The 18,661-nt window shown below is 33.5% G+C and overlaps 1 protein-coding gene across 4 annotated transcripts in view; it reads right to left on the bottom strand.

Annotated features, from left to right (window-relative positions):
- Fak (protein tyrosine kinase 2 Fak) overlaps window positions 1-18,661 on the bottom strand; it is a 170,458-nt gene that overhangs the window by 63,691 nt on the left and 88,106 nt on the right. The window lies entirely within an intron of this gene.

The raw sequence follows: 18,661 nt of genomic DNA, 5'->3' as shown, positions 1-18,661 counted from the left end.
TTAGAAACACATTTAATTAAAAATATGAATATCTTAACATATAGAGCTTTGAATATCTCAACATTGAAAATATCGCGTGAAACTTGAACTGAGAAAGTTTGTTTTTAAATTTTACCGCCAAAGAAATTTACCAATACCAATGTTGAATAGTTGAATAATACCTTATACATAAAAAAACATAGCGCATATAAAATATTTCTTGCACCTACAGCTACGACACAAATTCTCTAAACACGAAATTCTCGTTCACAAAAATCTACATAACCTCAATTCAAAATCATGCTCCGTGTGTTAGCATTCGAACCTTGAAAACCATAACTTATTCTATTATGTACCATATTATAATACAAAGTTCTTCGCCGCGTCTGTCTGTCTGTTTGCAATAAACAACAATTTTCATTCAGTTCCCAATAGTTCTCGAGGAAGGTTTTAGTACATAATTTGTTAATGCAATGATTATCATCCTCTTTTCACTTATGGATAGAGTGGTTATCAAAAAAGGTTTTTTAACTGTACAAGTAAAATGTTAAGTTTTAGACACCACGGACGAAACCGCGACGGAAAGCTCACAATAAAGCACCAAAAAGACAACGGAAAATTCAAAGGGCTTTATATATTTTTCTTATTATTTCTAACTTATAATACAAGTATGAGAATTAAATATAACTTTGAACTTATATACCTATTGTATCTTAATTTATCATTACTCACTAATTATATATATTTAAAAAATTGTTTTAAATTATTTAGCACATGACTTGCATTAACAAGCAGGAAACATCATGGAAAAAGCAATTCACGAGAAACACATCACAAAACCACAGCCGTACTGCAATTATCAATTAATTAATATGTGTCATACCGCATACGTTGCATTTATCAAGTGTTTTCATAAAATGCGGAAGATATATGCACATAGTCGTATGATCGATTTGGGAATATCAATTCGATATATTAACAATTATTGACTTGAAATAAATAATAAACAACTCTCGATTTCTCGTTTGTACACAAATTACTTTCTCGCAATAAATAATACTGGTTATTTGATCGCTATTTATGTTTTCAGTATTAAAATGCTCCAAATGAATAATTCTTTGAGACGCTATTCACAGTTCACACACAGTATATACAGCCACAGTATAGTTAAAATAGATCAAAATCAAAGAAAGATAATACATAAGATAAGGTCATAGACGAACAATTGAATTATTTCATAAAAACCTCCATTGCTGGGAACATTAATAAACCTTACGATCTGCAATTTTACAAAAATATACGAGACATCTATTTTTATATTGTCTCCTATTTTTCATATACGAAATATGCTAAACAGCTGTTTTAAATAAATATCTACACATAAACAATGAACGCCCTCCATCCTACACACTACATTTAAAATCTGAAGCCCTTGAGAATAATGGCTGAAAATACTTATAAGAATATGTATAGGATTTCGAATTTCAATACGCTATGATATTATAATTTTCTATTATGCCCAGAATTGCCCACATTTTGTTACTATGTACTGTAACTTTATATATTTAATTCATACATCATTACAATGTTAATTGGCTAAAAGTTGTTCGATTGAAAATACGATTTAAAAGATTATTAACACAGTAATAGACTTCAACAAGGAATCATACATTTAGAACACTAAAACCGATTATACACACAAATAAACAGTAAACACGATCATGTACACTAAAACAAGAACCACAACCAACTTTAAATATTCTCAATACTATAATACACTCAAAGCAAAAAGCAGCGAACCTACAAAAGCATTAAACCGTAAAAGAGCAGAAATTAATTGCACTGGAGCTGTCGATAATTAAAAAGCCGTAGATGCCTTTGTTTGAGTTGAGGCCAACGAACAGGCATTCAGCGTAATTTTATTTATGTATCTACTTGTAACTTGTAACATTACTACGGCTCGCTATTGACGACCTTTTTTCTGGCCCTGCACCATAATGTCTTAAGGGCGGCCGTCCACGGACCGCTTCAAGCAGTTGTGACCGACGGCTTGAAGCCGCGACCGTGCGGTGAACTAGAGACATTCATTCACTGCCGTACGCGGACTGCTTGAGCAGTCGCGACCGCTTCTAATCGTCAACTGCGCGGTTTGTAGCGACAGCTCGAGCAGTCAACGACCGACCGCTCGAGCAGTTCGTGTACGGCCGGGCTGAAGCAGTATTATTTCCATTTTCCGTTTGTATCTATTTATATAAAAAATAAAAACAAGTTTCTTCGATAGCGACATATAGCGCATGGATGTCATTCATTCATCTTTTAAATGCATGAAATTGGAATACTCGACAAAGTCAGCCACTATTTAAATTTCGCATGATGAAGATAGGACAACGGGTAGAAAGCTAGCTACTGTACATAGTGAATTGAGCATTAGATTTTCTAATTTATTACTATCTCTAATCATGTCAAACTCATAGAATACCATTCTATGAGTTTAACGTGCCTGTTGACAAATTCATAAATTCTCTTAGCACAAAGAATACCCATGACCTGAGTATATTTGTCTCTACCACCTTATTTCATTTTCAAAACTGACCATCCTTTTACGTTCTACTAGTAACTAGTTAGTAATCGTTGGTTCAACCATATTATATACCACACTAACATTTCTTCGCAGCTTCGCCCGTGTAGTCAAAGGAAAATCCGTCATTACCATGTATTAATCCAAGTTACACTCTGTGTGCGTGCCAAATTCCATGAGAATCCGTTCAGCAGTTTTTTCGTGAAGCAGTAACTAACAAACAAACATACAAACTTTCGCATTTAAAATGTTAGTAGGATAAAAGGCGGTAGCATCGGACTATCAACGCTTGCACAAACTAAAGAATCCCATACAGTCCATACAGAACTAGTACACTGTGTTTACATGACTCACGCCTATTTGTGTGCCCCTTAACACTGTACATCGACCCCACTGCGCTACACATTTTTAATGTTACACTTTGACATAGTTTTGTACGCGTTGTACACGCAATGTACATGTATATTATGTACACCATGTATACTTAATCTGTAGCCAATGTCATTGGTATGCAGTTATACCTGTATCTAGGTTATGTTCGTGTCAAACATCTTAACTGTAATTCTGTTTATTATACGTTATTATCCAAAATAGTGACAAATAAAAATAATTCAAAGCCGTATAGGTCATCAATTTGTTATTTATTATTTGTAAGCTTTTTTATTTATCACTAGCTTCCGCCCGCGACTCCGTCCGCGCGGATGTCGGTCTTCGCGTGGATGGTTTATTTCTCCATTTTGAGTAACTCTGACAATGACATCTTATAAATATCTATTGGACCCAAATACGGCTAGGCCTATAATAATACGCAACGTGTTCGCGGTTCTACAGAACAACGTCTATGGATAAAACTGAAAAATTAAGATTAATTTTTTTATACGTATTTTTCCAGGATAAAAAGTATCCTATTTTACGCCCAGGATAATAAGGTATAATTATACCAAGTTTCATCGAAATCGAACCGTTAGTTTTTACGTGATGCCTGAACATACAGACAGACAGACAGACAGACAGACAGACAAAAATTTTTTTAATCACATATTTGGGTTTGGTGTCGATCCAGTAACACCCCCTGCTATTTATTTTTTCAATATTTTCAATGTACAGAATTGACCCTTCTACAGATTTATTATATGTATAGATGTTATTCTAAAGCAAATTTTCTAATTTTCATTATCAATCCGTGTGTTGATAGAAAGTCAACAAAACAATTCTTTCAATCCCTACTTCCCTACCAATTAATATTATAAATGCGAAAGGAACTCTGTCTGTCTGTCTGTTACGCTTTCCCGCTTACACCTCTCAACCGATTTTGATGAAATTTGGCACAGACAATTTTTAGACCTTTTATTGCGAAAAAACAGCACGCGGGCGGAAGCAAGTACTGGATAAAGATATTGATTATTTTATATCACCATTTCTTTTACATACGAAAACGTTATCATTTTACGTTATAACATAAAACTCAAGGCTCCCGTGATGCTACTGCTTTTATGAGCATCGTGGTTTGCGGTTGTCAGTTGGCCAAGTTACAGTTACAGGTGACGTTTTGAAGTGCCAATAAAATTTAAGAACATTCACATAGCACACATAAATAACAATAATAAATAATTTCAGCGCTGATTTTGAAAATCATTTAATATATAGAGGTCTAGCAGACATATTATTTAACCAAAAATAATTAATTAATTGTTTGTTACGCCTCACTTGCAACGTCTATCATAGTTTATATTACGAATATTTTCAATAGCCAGTAAAAACAACGCGTTCACAAATAAATAAACGTAAACTAATAGACATAAACACCAACAAATCTATCATCCGATATACATATTAAATCAGTTCCTAGATACACCTTAAAAAAAAATCCCATTCACACAGCACAGCTAAATTCGTGAAATGGACTCATGATTCTTTCATATTAGCGACGGCAAACGTCAGATGTTGATTGAAATAAATGACAGCAAATTGAGCGCCATATTTTTTATCTATGATGACTGTTGACGAAAATCATTTGAATCGTTTATTTGTTTAACTGTCCGCAGCATTGTATTTGAGTTTTCAATTAGAGAAACTAACGAGTGTCGATTTTTGGGACATTTTTCGAGCATGGATAGATGCGATTCAACTGTACGGTGCTCGTTCATTTTGTATTTTATGCAACTGGTTATTCGTTTAATGTTCATGTTTGCAAAAATATAAAAGAATATTATTTCTGTTGCCTAATGAGACTATAGTGATGACTTCACTACATAGTATAAAACAAAGCCGCTTTCTCTCTCCCTATGTCCCTATGTATGCTTAAATCTTTAAAACTACGCAACGGATTTTGATGCGGTTTTTTTTTAATTGATAGAGTGATTCAAGAGGAAGGTTTTAGTATATAATTTATGCCGTTTTTGATAAAGCGGGCGAAGCCGCGGGTGGAAAGCTAGTTGATTATATTATGAGCTTGAGAAGTTCTACATTTATCCCTATAGTCATATTGGAAGAAGAAAATCACGTGAGAAAGAACGGTACTTTAAGATTAAAAGATTATTATTGCACGCCTCATAAGCGAAGCGTTGAGGTGGGTACTACTGTCACTTCGCGCAAAACATCTGATTTTTCAAACTTAAAATGTCTTTATGTATCATACATTGCACTTGTAAGATAATACATACACACACATATTAAGAAAAAACACTATTTTTAACGTTCATGATATTTTTGATGTCATTTTTGTTATTTAAACTAGTTAAAAAACAGTTTAAAAAAGTTCTGTCTTGGACGTCCGTGTGTCTGTATGTGCGGATCCTTTTTCTTGTTAACACGATAGCGACCGAAATACTTTACTAATCGAGTCTTTTTTTTCTCTTACACTTGAGTATGCTCAGGAATAGAACCCTTTCATTTTTCAGGGTCTGATTCGATGTGGTTTAATTGTTATTAAATAAACAAAAATAATAATTAATAAATATTTATTAAAAAAAAATTATGAGGCGTGCACTTTTGGATTTTCCAAATTATTTAAACATTATTCTTACTTATAATGGATATAAACTCCTATCCGTTATACTAATACTGATGATGATGATGACGCCTACTTCTTGATAATGCCAAGATTATCTAACAACTTATACTAATCTCTAAGCCAGTAATATGGGAAAAATACTAATACTAATAAAAATACGTAACCGTACACTTCAATATGTGAAGGTCACATACCCTTAATCGAACCAACCTCGATTCGATCAATCGACATTATTGCATAGTTAAGAAAAACTTAAGGCATTATTGGAGCATTTGATAATCATCTATTATATAATCGGTTCATAATAATGTGTTTTTGGCAGTTCAGTCTTATCTAGACAGTTAGATAACTGTGTATTACCTCAAACAAAAGTCTAATGTAAGAAGGCTGAAATTTGAGTATGAAAGTCACGAAGCCACACTTTTGGAGAAATTATCCTCTGCAAAACTTCCCAATTTAAGAAAAAAAGCAAGAGAGTAGTCATGCTTTGGTTTTTCTTGTTCCTATTCGTAGGAGCGGTATTATCATTTATCACTCTACAATCTCCTAGCATCAGACTCCGGAAAACATTCTCCAATGGAAAATAGCCATAAACATTCCAAACTTGTACACGATGATTAAAAAGCGAATACATTAACCACTAGACCGGCGAGCATTTGCATCGCAAAGGAACACTTGATTGGCTTATAAATAAACCATCGCATCGGACATCGATGTATCGAATTATCGATTATCACTCGGTGCGTAAACAAGAATCGAATAATTTGTTTGTGACTCACGCTTCGCAAGTCGCTTATTATATTTTTATGGAACAATCATAATAAATATGTGATAAAATATTGATTTTTACGCTTACGAAGTGCACTTGATCGTTCCAATCTCATATAGTACGTAATGATGGGTTAAAAAGGCGTTTTGTTCATTATTTAAACGCGATGTTTCGGTAATTACTTGTATTTACAATCAATGCCATCACAAGTCATTGTAATGAGATGATTAATAATTTTCCGCATCGCAGAGTATGTATAATCATATTTAGCAACTAATGAAGCAGAAATTTCGTTATATAAAGCCGGGTATCCACTTAGGTTCGCCGTGGTTTGCGAACGCGCCCGCTCCGCAAACAGAACATAATGGATACGTCGTGATCGCGGAGCGCGACTGGAACACGATCGGAGCACGGCGGAGCGCTCCGGAAGCGGTTTTTTGCGCGAACTCAAAGGGGAGCGCAGTTTGTTCGTGGACGCGAGCGTGTGTTTGTTAAGTTCGCGAACATGTAGTGGTCCGATGAAATGATGAATATATGCATTATTTCATTATTTCTTCTTCCCTTATTCATATTACCTTGCCAAAATCGAGGAGGTTGTTTGTATTCCATCACAATATAATGTATCAAAATATAAGCTGCACTTCCTACTAATTCTGGAGGCGGCATGTTTGCACCGACCGTCTGTCGTGTGTCTACTGGAGACCGGAGCGCGGAATTTAGCGCTCCGACAGGAGCACTGATGTTGCAGCCTAAAGTGTGTACACTACACACGTTCACGTTCGCGGAGCACACATTGTTCGCAATCCACGGCGAACCTAAGTGGATACCCGGCTTTATCTTCTTTACTTCAAAATTTCTAAACATGTTTCTAAAAAAAAACTTTACATTCAATAACTTTAACCTTTTTATTAATAAATCTTCGTTAAATTAAAACACACCTATCGAAAATTAACTATACGTAGATTATGTTAAAAGCAATAAAATCGGGCAATATAAAATTTATAACCTCCTTGTAAATGTCACGGTCCGACAGAAGCCTGATAACGAAAGTAGTTAACATTAACATAGAGAGGTTCGAGCAAACCACGGGAAAATACCAGACGAGTCATGATACGGAAGATACCGTCAAATGTGGCTACTTGACCTTTACTTGGCAACTTGACCACACCTTCCGTTTAACAACAAAATATCAAATTTTGTAGAATTGAAAGCAAATTGACCTAACGTATCGATGTTGGTAGGTTTTTAAAATATTAATTGGCAACATATTTTAATTTTAAAGCGGTAACGCTGTTGGTTCTCGCAATATAACGTATCGAAGTGTGACTGTGACTAAGGATCTTTTGCCGGTGTCAGTATTATTATGTTTGTAGAGCTTAAACTGCACATCTCAGGTGAGTACAGTTTTGATATGTTGTGTAATAAACCCTAGAGATTGATTTTACAGTGGGAACTATCCAACTTTAGGCTCATCTGTCGAAATATTTGCTTGGGCATTGATACCTCAGATTAGGTCAAGTTGCCATTGACCGCTGCGTGGCAACTTGACCTACGCCTAGGGTTGACACAAAAAATAACGTGACTGCATTTTTTCCTTTTTTTATCTGTTTCGAGTTTTGCATAGTAAAATCAATAAATTTGCTGCCAATTTCGGACAATCCAGATACTTATACTCCCTTTGATGACAACGATTTAGCATATTTCTAATGAAAAATAAATGTTTCCTTACATATTAATAAATACCTATAAGTATTAAGTAATATACATATACATATATTATATTATATTATATACCTATAATATAAGTATTAAGTAATATACATATACATATGTATTAAATTTAGTTTAATAAATAAATAGTTCATTAAAATTTGTGTCTTGTTTGTGACAACCCTATCCGACATGTAATGCTTTGTATGAAATCATTACAAATCCCGTGGCAACTTGACCAGGTAGCCAGAGCCTAACAGTTTATTGTAAAGCTTCGGGCTGCAATATTTAAAAAGTCGAAGAATTAAAAAGTAATAGCAACTTAGCCTAAAACAAGAATGTTAAGCATCTACCTATGAAAACTGATGTGCAAGGTCAAGATACCACATCAGTGTCAACTTGACCTGTATTACGTTTATTTGTAAATAATGTAAGATTCAATATATTTTAAAGAAATACCTAGTGAAAGTGAATGATGAAATCATTCATGACATGAACAAATCATAAAATGTTAATAAAAGTTTAATATAAATAAGTTAGCTAAGAAAAAGTAAAAAAATGTGGTCAAGTAGCCACATTTGACCGGTACTAGCTTAACCATGCGACTTTGTCCGCAAATATAAATGCACCCGGAGCAAGTAATATGTCCTATCTAATCTTTTAAGTTTCGATTAAAACAATCTTATATATAAAAATGAATCGCAAAATGTGTTGGTAAGCGCATAACTCGAGAACGGCTGAACCGATTTCGATAATTCTTTTATTATTATATTCCTTGAAGTACGAGGATGGTTTTTATGTAGAGAAAACGTAAATATGTACCACGGGCGAAGCCGGGGCGGACCGCTAGTCTTATATATAAAAATGAATCGCAAAATGTGTTGGTAAGCGCATAACTCGAGAACGGCTGAACCGATTTCGATAATTCTTTTTTTATTATATTCCTTGAAGTACGAGGATGGTTTTTGTGTAGAGAAAACGTAAATATGTACCACGGGCGAAGCCGGGGCGGACCGCTAGTTTAAAATAAACTCATAAATACCTGCTCTACATAAGTTTAAAAAACTATATTTCTACTTTGCCTACTAGATATTTCTAAGAGGAATTTATCAGAAGAAAACAGGTTGTTTTAAGCAACTGCCTAAAAGGCAATTAATAATTATTTGTATAAAACAAAACAAATTAAATCAAATGTATCATAAACTCATATCTAAAGTATCTACATATCACTATCTTTAACACAAGATCCTAGACAACATCTAGTTCAATATAACAAACACATAAACATGTAATATAAACATCTAGCCGTGTTTCAATAACAATTACTTATGCTTCGTTTGAGGAAGAGTTCGCATACCGCTCGCCATATATGACTCTTATAGACGTTAAATAATTAATTAAAAATAACAATAAACAGCTATTATGCGAACATTATCTATAGGTGTAAATAAAATTATCATGTCTCAGTGTTTGTAATCAAACTCCGTCGAAACGGCTTGGCCGTTTTTAGTTATTTTTTTTATCTACGCCTGAGAATAGGTCGTATATTATATTTGTACGTAACTGATTCTGTCCCGGAATAAAACTGCGTTTGCCAGCTCTGCTAGTAATCATATAAATAGTCCCTTACGTCACTTAGTAATGACCCTGTTTAAGATTCTCATAAGAGCTTGGAAATGGACCCCCGCGATGATGTTGATTCTTTGCCCAATATCAAGGAAAACATTGAGATAAAAATTGTTTTTGCTGCTAAAATTGATATGTTGATAGGTTGTGTATTGAAAGGTTCTGTAGGACTTGATATTAAGTGCTGGGGAAACCAAATTAATTCGTGTCAGAAAGTGCGTTTTCATAGGTGGTAATCTATCACTAATAAAAAGTCGCAGGATTGACCTAGTCTATCAAAAAAGCTAAATTTCACGATTATCAGACCATCCATCAGTTCTCACAAACATAGCATTGACAACAGCATACAGTAGTACAAATCACTTGATTATCACACTACTGTATAAGCTACTGGTCATACAGTTTATGAACGTCATAAAATTTTATACAGTCTTACAGGTAGCTCATAAATGTGCCGTTAATATTTTCATATTAATAACGTTACGTGTCCTTAAGCAATACGAAAGCAAATAGTGTGGTACCTATTTAATTAGTTTTTTGACCTTTCAATGCTGAGTAATCACTATACAACGTGAGTATATTTTCTAGTAATCCAACTGTACTATAAAATAGGTTTCAGTGTGATTATTGACACGTTTGAAAACGTACAATCCTACTAATATTATAAATGCGAAAGTTTGAGGATGTGTATGTGTGTGTTTGTTACTCTTTCACGCAAATACTACTGAACTGATTATAATGAAATTTAGCACACATATAGAGGGTAACTTGGATTATCACATAGGATAGGTTTTATCCCGGAAATCCCACGGGAACGGGAACTATGCGGGTTTTTCTTTGAAACCGCGGGCGAAGCTGCGGGCGCAAAGCTAGTTTGATATATTTTCAGAATCAATCAGGAATTCACACATTTTCCATTCCTAACTTATAATGCCTGTCTTTAAGTACCTAAAGATCTTTTTTTTTCTATGAAAAATATTTTTCAATAGATTTTTTTTGTATTTTGCCTTTGTTAAGTTCATAGGTTCTCCATGTCATTAGGCAACTTATGAATGTTAGCTAATATTAGAGACACGGGTTCAATCCACCCGCTTGCGACTTTTTCCGCATTTACACGAAACACTCCAAATTGTTCATTGTTCCATTGACCCGACACGGGCTACGGCAAGACGCTTTGATCGAACCAATTATTCTCAGCACTGTATTGTGTAGGAGCTAGTGATGTTTCTGTGTGCCATGTTTATGTTATGAACAATTTAGTACTTGCGGTGCTATTTGCTTATAAAAAAATGTATGCAAATCAACAACTATGTATACACGGCAGCAATATAAACAATTATAATTTTAAGTACTATTTTCACATAAACTGAGACACATAAACTAAGATAAAATTTAAAGGTTTTATCTACAGGTGTTTACAAAAATGAGTCTAATAGCGTTACGAGAAAGAAAACATGTGAATTGAAAATCTTTGCTGCAATCGACTAATATTATAATAATCATAATTCATCATGTTATTTATAGTAGCTAGTTACTTTGCTATGTTAACAAGTTTCACAATGCTTATATAAAGTTACATTTATCACTTCATAATAGAATGTTCAGTTAATGAAAATAATTTTATTTAATTAAACTCGTCATATTATCATCATATATTAACTTATTTGACTAACGACTGAAATATTAACAATGCAGCAGCTCTTACACTACAATAAGTACATCGATAGGGTTGGCGCGGCGCCAGGAGGCGATTTTATTAAAAAACTAACAGTATTGTTAACATCTGTTGTAGTCTGCATTTACGTTGCTTTATTAAGCTGCCGGTCGATGACCCCAGCCAGTCATTTTGATAAGTATTTTGGAATAATTTTTACGTATTTTTTGGACTTATTATTTAATCTAACAACCAATTAAACAACAAAGAAGTACATTTTTTAAATAAATAGCTATTAAACTACATTTATAATTTATATTATATTTTGTCATCAGAAAGTGGCAAAAAGGTGTGAAAGGAATTTTTTAAAAAGTATATTAAGGATACACATTACACATTTCATAACATGCTGCTTTTAAATTAAAATTGTAGCATAAAACAAATAAATTATTGTCGTTAAAAAAATGTCAATTTAGCGATATTTTCGTTGGCGTAAACCCTTACAGCAATTATTTTAACGATATCATTGTTTCTTATTACCGTCGATTGATAAAATCGCGCGCATTCTCCGAAATCGGGTAATCTATACTAATATTATAAAGAGGAAAAGTTTGTAAGTATGTATGTAAGTATGTATGTATGTATGTATGGTTTTCACGCAAAAACTACTGGACCGATTTCAAAAATTCTTTCACCATTAGAAAGCTGCATCTTTACTGAGCAACATAGGCTATATTGCATTTTCAAAAAAATTAGAGATCCTTACCAAAAATGCAATAATGTAACCCAAGGTGTAAAAAAATCCTCAATAAAACTTCTGTCATCGCGTGCGCTGCGGAATCTATTGAAGATAGAACAAAAAAATGTCTACGGTATTATAGAATGGATCAATATCTACAAGAAAGTCCGCGATACCATATGTCCATCTTCAGTAGTTATGTTACTACAACAACTTTTTTACGTTTTCAAAGTAAATAAAAGTGCCGACAGTAATCAAACCATGTTATCCATACACGTATATTAATCCTTATCCCATTAAATGATGTTTTATTATAGACTGTTTCAATACCAGCAAAATACTTTTTAAATGAAAAGAATTGGATATTCCATTCAAAAGATATAACGAATTTTTAAAAGTGTCAATCTACAGAAAATAGTAGGTATACTGTTCGAGCAGGCCGTAGTGCGGGGGTCACGGAGGAATTCTACCAATATGCGTCTTGACGGAACACAGTGGGGTTTTGGTCGGTAGGAATCCGACATAACCCACGGCCCCACGGGACGGGGTAAAGGTGATTTTCATGTGATTAAAAATTAAACCTATAGTCCGACCTATATAGTAGACTTTTCACTGTAACGATATCGCTATCTATGCGGGTGAAACCGCAGGGCATTGCTAGTAAATAATAAAGAGCACTTTAATTTTTAGTATAGGTATTTAAAGCTTTAAAGAATCAGTTCAAGATACTCAAAAACCACATTCATAATCGGTATCCAAGATCAACATTTTCCAATATAACGTTTTTATAATAAACCCAAAATACGTTTCACAAAATGAATTCTTATTGAATACTTTTTTAATTGAATTCTTTACGACATATTTGAAAAAAAAATTGCTTTTTATTTTATACTAGCTGTTGCCCGCGACTTCGTCCGCGATTACGTCGTTTTTCGTCATTCGTCGTTTAAAAAAAATACGTGACACTTTATTTTTGAATGTTCTTAATTGTCTCTTATAAAAATTAACTACATTAAAATTGAATACTCTGATAAGAAAATCTTAAAATCGGAGGACATCGAAAATCTGAGGAAAGCATGAGTGAATTTGATTTAAATTCTACATTACTTAGTAATTCAAATAATAATCTAAATTAAATGTAGATTAAAAGTTTGAGCGCATCATTATATAATATGTACCTCAGTATTAAATTACGTTATAGTTTACATAGTAATTTTGCTAAAAACACGATGACTTTCTTTCGCGCTCGGTACAACAAACTAAGCATGTTTGTGGTACGTGGCCCGCGTCACTCGACCCCCCGTGAGTTCCCCTCCGTTACTATGCGAAAATACATTCGTCGCCCTACTGTAGGAAAAATTGTAATATTTTAAATTCGAGAAATATTGATTTCTTGTATTCGACTATTCGTTGTAGTCGAATACAAAATATATTTGAAGAAACTTAGGTTGGCCTTCAGGCAAAAGGGATCCTATCAAATGATAAACTTGACCTTGTATCTTAAAAGTAAGCATGAAAGGATCCTCTGATAATTGTTGAGCACCAAAGGATCATTTAAAACGCACTACTATAAGAGCGAATATTGTCTAAGAACTGTTTAGATTGCACATGTTCCTCTAAAAGTAGTGATTTCAAAGGTTCTGGTATATCTTCAAACGAAAGCCGATCCTTACTCTTCTTTAAAGCATTACAAAAAGAACATACTACGTTAATATCGCCTATACAGAAGATGATCTGTAATCAATTGTGAGGTTCCTTATAAGCAAACCCACTTTTATATTTGTCGGACCACACCACCGAACTCGTAGATTGATCTTCTATGTTTACCTCTAAGTCATTAAGACTGTCGAAATCTGTCTACAGTAAGACGGGCCTCTCGCTATTCGTCCGTTTCAAGAGACCAAATAGTTTCAATTCTTAATCTTTCATTAAACAAACTTATTAATCGTACTTGTCTCAAATAATCTTGTCTCAAATAATGGTAATATTCGCGTCCCTACTCTAGTCATTGCTTATGCTCATGTTCATCTTCAAGAGATCGAATAATATTATGGTGCACCCTATTATTTGTCAAACTGTCTTCATATTGAGTAAAAGTTTCAGATTATCGAGATAAAATATGCCATTTGCGATCAGCTGTGAGACGTTATACCGTCTCAGTGAAGGTTTCGGTCTCACAGGCAATTCTCGTTGTGAAGCGGTTTCAGGTTCTCGGCATAACACATGTTGTTTTCGGTCAATAGTAAGCCTCTTACCTCTAACGATCCTTGAGAACTCTTATTTCTCATTTTCTTAGCTTTGCTCGAATTTCGATATAAAGATTTTTTAGGTGGCACTGATGCGAGTGAATAAAAATTAAGTTAAAACGGACTGAGAGTGTTATAATCATCAATCATCATCATCATCAATACATATAATAAAATTGTGGAAAAGCGATGTCTGTACAATGAAAATATGTAAAAAAAAATTAGCAGGTGTTATTATTAAATCGATCTTGAACCCAAAACTGTAGTTAAAATTTTTTTTGTCTGTTTGTCTGTATGTTTGTGCACGCTAATCTCAGAAACGGCTTACCCGATTTAGATGCAGTTTTCACTAATGTATTGTGGTAATTTTCATTTAACATTTAGTGTTTATTTCATATCAATCGGTTCATAAATAAAAAAGTTATGACAATTTATAAGTAATCACGGCGAACATTTGCTAAGGCATTCTATTGTACACTGTACAGTGTACGATAAAACGTAATTTATCTGTTATATGTACGCTACAGTTATTCCTTTACATGTCCAGGTGATCATATAAAAATTCCCCAAGGGTTTGGGGGTAAGCTGAGGTAGTAGGGGGGGGGGGGGCGGGGTCAAATTAACATTATGGTTACTTCTAATAGGTAAATTTTCCACATAAAATGTCCTTTAAATTATGTCGTATTATATTTTTAACCCCCGACGCAAAAAGACGGGTGTTATGTGTTTGACTGCTATGTATTTCTGTGTGTGTGTGTGTGTCTGTCTATGGCACCGTAGCTGGCTAACGGGTAAACCGAATTAGATGCGGCTTTTTTTTTGTTAGGCAGCATATTTTCCGACGCTGGTTCTTAGATAAATTGTATCAAAATCGGTTCATCCACTTATTATACCTACATAGGGGTAAAAGTGGGAATGAAAATGATATAATAATTTATTTTTAAAGATCGTCGGGAAGTTTATGAAATTATTTATTCCTTTTTCTATACACTTTTCTTCGTCTAAACGGTTTAGTTACGTGCTCCCTCTCTCTCTCTTCAGCCTTTAGTTACGTGCGTGAGACTGGAAACATCTAATTTGGATTTGTTCCTGGATTTGATAAAAATTGAGTATCGATTAAGCTGAGCAGTGGCTACACCATACATTATTAAAAACATCCATTTAAGAAAGGAAGGAAATAGAATTTGCTACTCTCCCCCCCTGGTTCCTAAAAAATAATATGACATAATTTAAAAGAAATTTGACGTAGAATTAGGCATTTCTTTTTTGATTTTCCATATTGTATACTAATCATAATTTTTAATTACAATATTATGTAGTAACTATTTGGTATAGGTTAGGCATTTCATTTCTTGATTTTCTTTAATAAGTTGGTACGTAAGTTTTTTAGCTCAGTTTAGTAAGAAATTTTAATAAGTAACAATTCTTTTAATTATATTTTATGGTAGTACGTATTTACTCAATAATTGTATGTTAAGTAGTAATTCAGCATGGGCGTAGCCACGGTGGGGCTGGGTGGGGCGCTTACCCTGGCTTTGATCTGGTAGGTACCAATTGTGAAGGGGAGTGGGCGTGGGCGTTGGCGTGGGCCTGGGAGTGAACGTGGGAGTGGAAGCATGAAAATAAAAACAATTATTGTTGCCCCACCCTGAGCCCATGGTCATAGGTCCCATAGTCACTATTCCACGCGGACGAAGTCGCGGGCACAGCTAGTAGACAAATATAATCAGAAAGCTTTGAACTCCTAAGCTTAACCATAAAAGATAGACATTTATGATGTCGGGAGATATTTTTTATATAATATGGAGAACAGAGTTACTGCTCTGCTCACGAATATGAAAAATAATTGTACCAAGTTTCGTTTAAATCCGTCGAGTAGTTTTTGTTTCTATAACGGTTATACAGACAGACAGACGGACAAAAATTTTTGGCGTCAGTGTCGATCCCTAATCACCTCGTGATAGTTATTTAGGAAATATATTTCATGTACAGAATTGACCTCTACAGATTTAATATAAATATATAAGTATACATATAATTAGATTCCAATTTCCATGTAACGTTAAATTTGACTATACAATAACTAACAGACAACGCAGGTTACTCTCGTTTCCGTATGTTGAAGCGGCTACATATTCGGTCCTCATAACTTCACTTTTTGTGAACGAAACGACAGTGCGGTTTAATTCGATGCCAACACCATCAAAAAAAAGGAAATATTTTTAATTGTGAAAAAATATTATGATTTACACTATTAATACTATTTTAACATTAACACAAAATATAAGACTGTGAGTGTGTAAAAATAAATCCAGCTAGTTTCACATCAAACTTATGTTTTTAATTAGGTATACGACATGAAAATATATTACATAATTACCAAGCAATAATCATACAGGTAAATACTGAACAAAAGTATTAACAGTCAAAGTATATTTTTACTTACAACATGTAAATGATGAAGGAATAATAATTATCAACGAACTAACCTTTTTGTATTATTGTTTATAAATATAAATTCATAAACAATAAATTTATAATGAATAGAAAAAATTCGACCACTAAAGAATGCTGGTTCGAGTCCCGCCTCGTTATCCAATTTTTAAAACACGAAGATTTTTAAAAATGTAACCAATGAACACAATCAATATTAGATTAATTGTAATGGTGTCTAGTTTGACTTAAAATAATAAACATCTACCCTCACTTTTAAAAATGTACCTAGTATATTCACACGAATTATAAGCGCACCTTATAGGGAAGGGAAGATATTATGGGTTAAAGAGTTAAATAAATAAATAACATAATTATATTTAAATTATTAATTTTTAACATTGTATTCAGTAGTGTTAACATGTAAATTGATTTGATTTTTACGAAATCTCATAGATGGCGCTGTTTCAAATTTGTATACTAATAAATTCATTAAACTGATTCTCTGCCCAAATTACGTAAATGACATAGTTTTTATTGTGTAAAGCTAGATAATAGCATGGCTTACCCGAAACCAACATTTAAACATGAATCTTTAGATTGTACGCTTAAGAAAAAAAAAGGTTCACAGCTCCTCCCCCGGAGGTGATAGCATGATAATATGTTTAAAAAAGCCTCACCCGACCTGTTAGTAATATTCATGCAAAATTTGAAGTCAGTCTATGCAGTACTTTTCGAGATTAGCCTGGACAAACATACAGACAAACAGACAAACAGACAAACAGACAAAAATTCTAAAAACTATGTTTTTGGCTTCTATATCGATTATAGATCATGGATTATGTATTCTTTTAAAAAAATATTCAATGTACAGTTTTGACTTTCCTACGATTTTATTATATGTATAGATATGAGTATATAGCCTAGTCTTTAGATAATAACGTTTTTTATTGTATGTTTGTCATAGATGAAAATTTTGTATAAATACCTTGGAATAGAACAAAATTTACTTGTTTTACGTGGATACTTTTATCACATGATAAATCATATCAATCGTAGTGCATACAGATGAGCGAAACTGCGTGCAAATACTGGTACAAAAATAAAGACGCAACTATCATTACAATATAAGGTAAAACACTGCCATGATAGCTTCAGTCCATTTTCATAAAGGCGCTCGTTAAATTCCGCTCTGAGCGACGTCGCCTGTTACAGAGTAAGAGTCACAGTATATTATTATAGCGGTCCTGTAAACATAGCTGTTAAAATGAAAAAGAATATTGTATCGTTGGATTTCATTTTGCGAGATTTCTATGGAATTACTGCAAGAGTCTTGTAGGATTTAACTCGATTTAGATATGTCATATTCACCATTTGCTGGTAAATAAATAAATAATAAATAAATAAAATATCCTTTATTGAATTATTATGTACATTAAAAAGCCTTTGTTTGTCTATTTACCACTGTTTTACTTGTAATTTCTAACATTATTTGTTCTTGTTATACCAGACAAGAGAAACAAATCATGTAGTAATTTTGTGAACCGGGCTTCTACTACTAACATAGGTAGACTTTTCTATTGCCAGGAAATGAACATAGAGTGAAATGTCACGTCAAGAAAATTGTCCTTCTCTTTTTCAGCATATACGTGCTATTTTTCCAAAAGATTTTCTGAAGAGAGAATCCTCTTCAAATATTGACGGTCACGTCAAAGCACATCGACACTTTTATTACCGCTGTGTCAACTTCAAACGTTATAAAAAACTATAGTTCTTTTCTGAATGTTTTTGTTTAATATTTCCCATGTTTTAATAGCATATTTTCTACCAAAAAGAACTAAAAAACATCCATCATTATATTGGCAGTATCACACTCCCTCGTTCGCCAAAACTATGTGATTATAGCGTCGTCCA

This window comes from Colias eurytheme, chromosome 25 (genome assembly GCF_061535395.1).
Source record: "Colias eurytheme isolate Ceu_HAF_F1 chromosome 25, ilColEury1 Martin Lab GWU primary, whole genome shotgun sequence".
Taxonomy (NCBI): domain Eukaryota; kingdom Metazoa; phylum Arthropoda; class Insecta; order Lepidoptera; family Pieridae; genus Colias; species Colias eurytheme.
This window is presented reverse-complemented; position numbering and strand designations above follow the sequence as displayed.